Raw genomic sequence first — 8,988 nt, forward strand, 5'->3', positions numbered from 1 at the left:
CATAGTCATCCCAAAGAAATCAATCAATTGAGAGAAGACATACCCTCTTTGCGTCGATATGAGAGCAGTAAATAAGGTAACCACTCCTGATACCTACCCTCTCTCACATATCAACGAAACACTGGACAGCTTAGGAAATTGCAAATACTTCACTACCCTTGATATGAAGAGTGGGTACCATCAAATACCGATTGCACCACAGGACAGGCCGAAAACAGCGTTTGTAGTCCCCACTGGTCTATATGAATTTTTGAGAATGCCATTCGGGCTGCGCAACGTGCCAGCCACTTTCCAGCACTTCGCTGACTTACTGTTAAGAGGGCTGAAATCTACAATGTGCCAAGTTTATGCAGATGATATCTTTGTCTTTTCCAGAACCATAGATGAGCATGTTACCAGGTTAAGAAATGTTTTGTCTAGACTCAAGAAGTGCCAATTTAAGTTTGAAAATAGAAAAATGTTCCTTTGCTCAGAGTCAAGTACAGTATCTATGGCATATTATTAGTGCTGATGGTGTAAAACCAGATCCCCACCTAACTGAAGCAGTTAGAACATTCCTTTCCCCTAAAAATGTAAAAGAATTGCTTGGTTGGTTGGTTGTTCTGGGGAAGGAGACCAGATAGCGAGGTCATCAGATTAGGGAAGGACAGGGAAGGATGTCGGCCGTGCCCTTTGAAAGGAACCATCCCAGCATTTGCCTGGAGCGATTTAGGGAAATCACGGAAAACCTAAATCAGGATGGCCGGACGCGGGATTGATGTAAAAGAATTGCAAAGCTTTCTGGAACCTAGCAATTATTACAGGCGCTTTGTAGAGGACTATGCCACAGTAACCAAACCCCTTCCCACCTGTTGAAAAAAGATGTATGATATCAATGCACCCCCGAGTGTGAAGCTGCTGTGCAACATGTCAGAGATGTTCTGACTAGTTCCTCCTTATTGATCTATCCCGATTTCGAAAAACCATTCATTCTCTCTTGTGATGCGTCCGAATTTGCAGTGGGGGCTATTATGAGTCAAATTATTGACGGTGAGGAAAGACCAAATGGTTACGCATCCCGTCAGCTGAACCAGGCGGAAATTAATTACAGTACTACAGAGAAAGAATTGCTGGCATTAATGTTTGGTGTCAACTATTTTAGATGCTATCTTTATAGGAGAATGTTTACAGTAGTAACACATCATGCAGCACTTCAGTGGCTATTAAGTTTAAAAGACCCTAGCAGCCGTCTCACCCGCTGGGCCCTGAAGTTGAGTGGTTATGATTACCAAGTGCGACACAAAGCTGGAAAACTGCACCAGATTGCTGACGCCCTTAGTAGAAAACTGAGAGTAGCTCAAACAGACAATATGTCAATCGACGAATTAAAATCGCTCCCATCTGGATTTTGTTACAGGAGGTGGAATTCTATACTGCAAGACCCCCCCCCCCCCCCAGGGTAAACGTGCAGTAATATCTAAAAACCTACAATCCAGAATTATTGCCCAGTGTCATGGCAGCATTCAAGCGTGCCATAGTGAACGAAGAGCCACAAACGCCCGCATTTTCATGAAGTACTAGTGGGACAAAAGATGGCGAGATGATGCTAAGTATATAAAAAACTGCCTACCATGTGCCCAAAGAGCACCACCCCCACGAATCAAAATTTCCTTACAGTCTCTTCCTGAGGCATCAAAACCCTTTTATTTTGTGGCTTTGAATGTAGTCGGGCCACTTCCCATAAATACACAAGGAAATATATTCTATTCATTATTGATCACATTTTCCGATACCTCATTTTGGTACCCATCGCGGACATGTCAGCTGAAACAGTAGCACGAGCTTTTGTGGATCATCTTGTCCTTCCTTTCAGAAGTCCTGAGGCAATCATAACAAATCCAGGAACCAATTTTATATCCGCCTTATTTGTCCAAGTTTACAAATTGATGAGAATTAGGAAATGGAGTACCACCCCTTTTCACCCCAGGCAAATGGCCGAATTGAGTGTGTCCACTGCACTGTGAAACAAATGCTTTCCTATTACATCAACTCACCCACAGTGGCTGACAAAGATAAATTCCGTACAGGGCAAGTGCGTACAATAGCCATTTCCATGAAGCCACTGAACATACCCCTTATGAGATAGTGTTTGGCCGCCCTATGGAATCTCTCTTTGAGATAGATAAACTAGCTCCGGGAATTGATCACACAGCTGTTAAGGGGCTAGCCCGCCGCCTTAAAGCCATTTGGAAAAAGGTACAAGGGAACAACCGCAAAGCAACCAGGAAACAGATGGAAAGAAGTAATAAAAATGCCATCCTCCCCCCCCCCCCTATAAAGCTGGTGATTTGGTTTTGCTAAAAAAACCTAGTTTAAAGAAAGGAAGAGTGAAGAAACTTACCCCTCTGTGTGATAGACCATATTCAATCATTCAGCTCACTTCCCCTGTCAATGCAGCATTACAGCTGCCTGACCTCAAGGATGTCGTCCATTTTGATAGACTAAAACCATATTCAGGAACTATGCCTCTCCCACTGCCTTCTGAAACAAGCGCCGGGCCTTCAGCAGTTTCTGCCCCCTGTGAAGTGGAGGAAAAGGAAAGTTCCACCCCTCTCCCCTCCCAGCTCACTCCAGACTTACTCAGAGATCTAAACACCCATATGCCCTTAGATCCAGGGACTAAACACCAAGGTACTTATTCTTACTTAGGGGATTCCCAGTTATGTCAACCCAACAAAGAAAAGTAACAAGGCTAAAGCAACGACCTTATTACTTTCCTTTGCAAATGAAGATATCACCCTAGCCTTCCTCTCTGAAAGAGGTTATCAGACCTTTACCCACCCAGCCTGTTCTGCAATGCTGGCCTAGTAATGTAATCCCTAATTTTAACCAGTATTTTTATTATGCTCTTTTTATTATGTTATTTATGTGTTATGACATGTCTAGTGGTCGGACAACAGTTCTATTTCCAATACTAATACATTTAATTCTAAATAAGAGTATCATATGGAGAAGTTATGGGTCAGTATTAGGATATTGTATTAAGTAATGACTGCATTAAGTCTCTACCTTTTTATTCCAAAGACTTTCTCCCTGAAATGGCACCTTGTTTCATTAAGTAATTTTCCCATTTGAACACCCAGAGTGATAATTAATAACACACAGTACTAAATGAGAAACTTGCTCCTAATGAAGATACATAACCTGTCGCTTTGACACCAAAAGAAATGTTACGTAACTCAATGATTATTCCCGTACCATGGCCGTGTGGCCTACACACAACAGTGACACTCTAAATTTCCCCTACTGTCCCTCACGGACGCCTGTTCTTTTTCAGGTTAACTCAGAAGGTAAGTTTAGCTTCTCAGCGGTACTGTGAAGTTATAAACGTGCGCTCTGCCTGTCAGAATCAGGTGGACCCGTCAACAAGGAGTCGCATGTGCGGCGGCCATAATGTGAAGGGCGAAGTCACTTCCAAAACCTGACACTGCTGCTACCTCCCCGTTCCTCCCCAACCCTCGCCGTCCCACTAGCCTCGCCGGCTGTCGCCGCCTGATTCCCCTCCCCTTCCCCTCTCTCCAAGTGCCATCCATGCGCCTGACGACTAATATTAAAGGGACCTTACACGTATTAGAATGTACTGTCTTCGCTATCAACCAATGAATAGCAAGTTAATAGAGAAAGGTACCATCTTCTTACGTAGTACCTATTTCAAACGTGACTTCTTCCATCCTTCCGTCTCAATACCTGGGTAACTTCAACAACTTGAAAACCCACCCGTAAATTTACTTACACACCTACACCCCTAACACGCCTGCTGAGCACACTATAATTCCGAGTGGAGTTCCGAAGCAAGCGAACTCCAGCAGATGGAATGCGAAGTGGAAACGCATTACAGTAACGAAGTCGGCCGTTATGGGGTGTCTTCCCGAGCACCGCCATTTAGTTTGGTGGCACTTTCCATTTCCGAACCTCCTCCGAAGTATAGCACCACCATACCACCTTGTGCCTAGTCTGACACATCTTAAGAACCGACTACCTGCTCCTCTTCCAAATTCTTAAATGGTTTCACCATTACATGCCCATCACGGCCTATTCACTTTTGCCACCATGAGAGAAAAAAAAGAAAAAAAAATTAAAAAAAATTTCTTTATACGTGAGATACAGTAATTTTACCCAACAAACCCATATATATCAATTCGTTCAAGAAAGGATTGAGGAAACTACTCGCAACAGTCACTAATCCCACTCTAATATTATTAATTTACGTGAAATGCATTTTATAAATGGTTAATTGAAACGCCCGAAGGAGTTGCTCACTCAGTACACGAGTCGCGCCGCTCGCCGCTGCCCCTCTATTTCAGCGCTAACGCGCTACGCCGCTGCTCCACTATCTCAGCACTAACGTGACACCTGCATCCGTCGTAGCGGGTCTGCCTGTGTCTCTCCCCACTTTCATAACGGTACTTGCTACACCATCTAACGAGTTTGATAAATTGTCTTACCACCCAGTTTTTGCGGCACCCTAAAAACTCTTAACATACGTGCATCTCCACCAATAAGAGAACCCCCCAACAGACAAATTTAAGTATTAAATATTATGTACCTATTCACTATACCCCGCACCTCGAACGTAAGATTTAAGAACATCGACTATCGAATTCTCCCCTTTACACTCTCGATAGCTTTAGAGATATTAGGAGAGAGCACACGACCTAAGAGAACCAGGCTTCGAGCCTCGGCCACAGCTGACAGAAAAAAATAATTACAGGTAAGTCTGTCCAGTAACAACAACATGATACACCACCAGAACACTAAAACAAGTACACCCCGCCAGTAAACGGTGGCTAACCTCTTTTTCCTACCCAGAGATATACCGGAAGGCTCAGTATTGCGCGTATTTTGTGTGATTAGAGGTGTTGAGCGATGTGCGACTCACTATGCGTTGCCAGTGCTAGCTGTTTAATAATTATTGCCAAATAACTTGTATTTTTCTCCCCTTATGATTTTGTATTACGTTTAAGCATTTCCCAATCATTTTGCTGCGCAGCAAAGCCCTTGTTATACCCTATATGTTATACCATGCATGTATTTTTTTTTTAATTTATGCCATTTGTTTTGTACAATACGTACTTGTATTTTCTTTCTGACCCCAGTATGTAAAGGCCCACCACAGTCCTGGATTCTAGATATGTTGCTCTATAGCAACACTCCCATTACGCAAGATTTCCCTTCAGTCCTGATACACGATTTTGTGAGTCAGCGATTCCGGAATCCCATTATGTGCCATGTTCGTGTCCAGAACCGGACTGGTATGTTTAGAAGAAAGTGGCAGACTCGAACTCGGGACCTTTGCCTTTCGTGGGCAAGTGTTCTACCAATTGAGCTACCCAAGCACGACTCACGCCCCGTCCTCACAGCTTTACTTCTGCCAGTACCTCGTCTCCTACTTTCCACACTTTACAGAAACTCTCCTGCGAACCTTGGAGAACTAGCACTCCTGAAAGAAAGGATATTGCGGAGACATGGCTTAGCCACAGCCTGGGGGATGTTTCCAGAATGAGATTTTCACTCTGCAGCGGAGTGGGCGCACATGGAATCCCAATAATTTTATTACCTAGGCAATGAAGAGTTACTTTTTCGCATTCATGTCTACACCACAATCGGAACCCACTCTAGGACGGTTGTCAATCAGCTTAGATGTTTTTCAAATGCCTTAGAACAAAACGACAGTGTCATCCAGATACGAAAGACATGTCTTCGGTTAAAGGTGTGGAATCAGGTTGTCCTTCATACATTCGAAGGTGGCCACAGCATTACATAGATCATATGCCATAACTCTGAACTCATAGAGGACATCAGGAGTTACAAAAGTAGTCTTTTCCCATTATACCTTGTCAGCTTTGATTTGCCAGTAGCCTGTGTACGTAGTGTCATCGTAGATGCGCTATGGTATCAATGATCCTACTTCAGGTAGTTTGTATACTGATCCTACTTATTCTTTCTCTGCAGTGGGCAAGTTTATATGTCTGTTTCTGGAATGGAGTACTTATTTTCTTTATTCTTTCTGTCTCTCTACAGTCAGTGAGACAACAGTGTCTGTAAGAGATCTAGTGGCACAACATACCCACCTACTCCACCACCACCATCCCCACAGCAAGCAGTAGCGTGGGTGTCGCGACCGATGAAGGCGTCATCAAAATGTGGCCTTATCAGGCACGTTTCGCCCGCAAGGCTTCGTCCTGCACAGGCAGCCACTTGCACCACGTCCGCCGTTGTCCCCGCCACATCCACCACCACTGCCTCACATTCGCCATCGCACTAGCAAACGTGGGTGATAAATGGCCTGTGGGCTTCCGCCCCTGGTTCACTATGCCCAGTCATTAGGACGCCGACAACTGCGTCAAGGCTGGTAGTTTCCAGAGTTGCACCTGATGCTGTGGCCGACACGCCTTGTCACCTCACACATGACGAATTTTTGCAGCCTGGATGCTCCTTCTGGCCTGATGCATTTGAACAGGGGGTTACAGATGCAGTTGCTCCACATCCCCGACCAAGATGACAGCCATGCAAGGTCAGTTCACTGTGGAGGTGATGGTCTCAATCTTCGTTTTCATCTAGCAACGATAGCACTTCATCTTTGACTAACATCAGTTCCCTGTCCCGTCCTACTAGTGATAATGTAGATGCTCATCAGGTCAGCCACAGGTCACCTTTAAATTACTCTGTAGTTCGAAGTGCATTTGGAAACAGGATCTTGTACAGTAGGATTGACAATAATTTGGGATGGTACCGAAATACTGTCCGTGTCCTGAACGTTTGACTGACGTTTGATTACCTGTTTTGGAAAGAAAACTTTCCAAAATCGTTAGCGATGAGCGATATCCCACCATTAAGCGTAGTGCAGTGTTATCCTGTGAGCTTATGCACCCTCCAAGACAGAACTCTGGTGATGAAGAGATGATCACTGTTCATAGGCTGGATAATGATAGGATACAGTGGGCTCTTATTGCTGAGTGGTTTCAGACATTAACCTTGAGTGTCATACAGAACAAATTATCTGAAATGCAGTAAAGGGGTTCTGGATGGACTCCATCTTGACATCCACTCAAATGTCTTTGATCCAATAAAGGGGTGTGGAGCTACATCTAACTTCCTAGGGATACAGCCGACAAGGAGGAAGACATGTATTAAAGTCGGAAATAGAAAAGACTAAATTTGTTTTGCATGGCCTATACTGGCTTGCGAGTGAAATAGTTTGCTCTCTTTAAGCAGTCAAAGGTATCATCAGTGTATGGAAATGGATAGATATGTTTCTTCGTGATTTCATTCAGTCGCCTGTAGTCGACACAGAAACGCCATGTGCTGGACTTCTTCCTGACAAGACCATTGGAGAGAACTAAGGCCTCTCTGGGCTGTTTTCTTGCAACATCTTCTCCATTTTCTCCTGGATTATCTGTCGTTCAGCCAGCGACACTCTATATTGACCAATTAGTGGATGATATTCGGTGTTGGTACAGTGTTTTATAAAGGGTTGCTCGGTCAGTTTTCTTCCACTCAAGATTTGAAAGTACCTGAAAACTGATACAGGATGGCTATTACTCATTGACACTGTTCCTCAGTCAATCCAGATTCTATTGACAGTTCAACAATTGATTCTTCCCATTGCCTGTGTTCCATACAGTGATTGTGGAGCACAATTCTTAGTAGAAGACATTAAGCTGTCCTTTCTGAGTTGGTTCAGCCATCCCTATTCACATACCTTTAAGGATGAGTTGTGGCTGCTCTTGAGAAATCCTGGACCACCTACAATGCTTTGATCGTTGCAGGTATGTAAATTTATTTTGTGACTGTGTGTAGCGTTTTTTTTATAAAAAAGAGCCTCACAGTTTTACCGAGCTGTTCGAATGATGACTGGAACTCGTTTCATTGATGATGGCTGGATAACAACGTCTTCAACGGCAGACATCCGTCCGGAGCCATCTTTGTTATATCTTCTTGTAGGAATACCTCCATCAGTCTGAAGTTCTGATCTTCCATAATCCACGATTACTTCTGATACCAGCAAGAAGTCCCAACGACAAATTTGAAGGGCTGTTTTCTGTGATTGACAGTTATTGTTGCATTACACGTTCCTGTCAGCTGGAGGTATTACACATTTGTCACCTCCAGCACAATTCATTTCATAACACCAAACATACCTTTCTTCACCTGGCAGCCATAAGTATTCAACAATGCAGAGAAAAAAGCCCCTAAGTCGAGTAGGCAGCAGACTGGTTGGCCATCGATGATGACATTGATGAGATTTCCTATCACCTTGGTGACTGTCATCCATGAAGGCTTTTCATCTGTGGCGGCTACATCTACATAGATGGTCGCCTCACACAGTTTTCAAATGGTTCAAATGGCTCTGAGCACTATGGAACTTATCTTCTAAGGTCATCAGTCCCCTAGAACTTAGAACTACTTAAACCTAACTAACCTAAGGACATCACACACATCCATGCCCGAGGCAGGATTCGAACCTGTGACCGTAGCAGTCCCGCAGTTCCGGACTGCAGCGCCTAGAACAGCACGACCACCGCGGCCAGCACACAGTTTTCCTGATTTCAGCAGCTGCAAGATTAGCTGGTACCTTTGACGGTGCCATGCAGGGTAGCCGCATAGTCTGCGGTGTCTTGCCACAGATTCACACGGCTACCCATGTTGGAAGATCGAGTCCTCCCTCGGGCATGGGGGTGTGTGTATTGTCCTTAGCATAAGTTAGTTTAGGATTAAGAAGTGTATAAGCCTAGAGAATGATGACCTCAGCAGTTTGGGCCCATAGGGACTTACCTCCAGCACCACCTTTGATGGTGATGGAGAATAGCTACAGCATGTTAGGAAGTGACCTCGACGAGGGAACCATGATGTGATTCATGTTGATTATAATCATCTGCAACTGACTGGCACCAATAGGACTGTTGTGGTGGTTAATGTGTAGTGGGATCATAGTCGTCGAATAATCAA

Source organism: Schistocerca americana, chromosome 2 (genome assembly GCF_021461395.2).
Source record: "Schistocerca americana isolate TAMUIC-IGC-003095 chromosome 2, iqSchAmer2.1, whole genome shotgun sequence".
Taxonomy (NCBI): domain Eukaryota; kingdom Metazoa; phylum Arthropoda; class Insecta; order Orthoptera; family Acrididae; genus Schistocerca; species Schistocerca americana.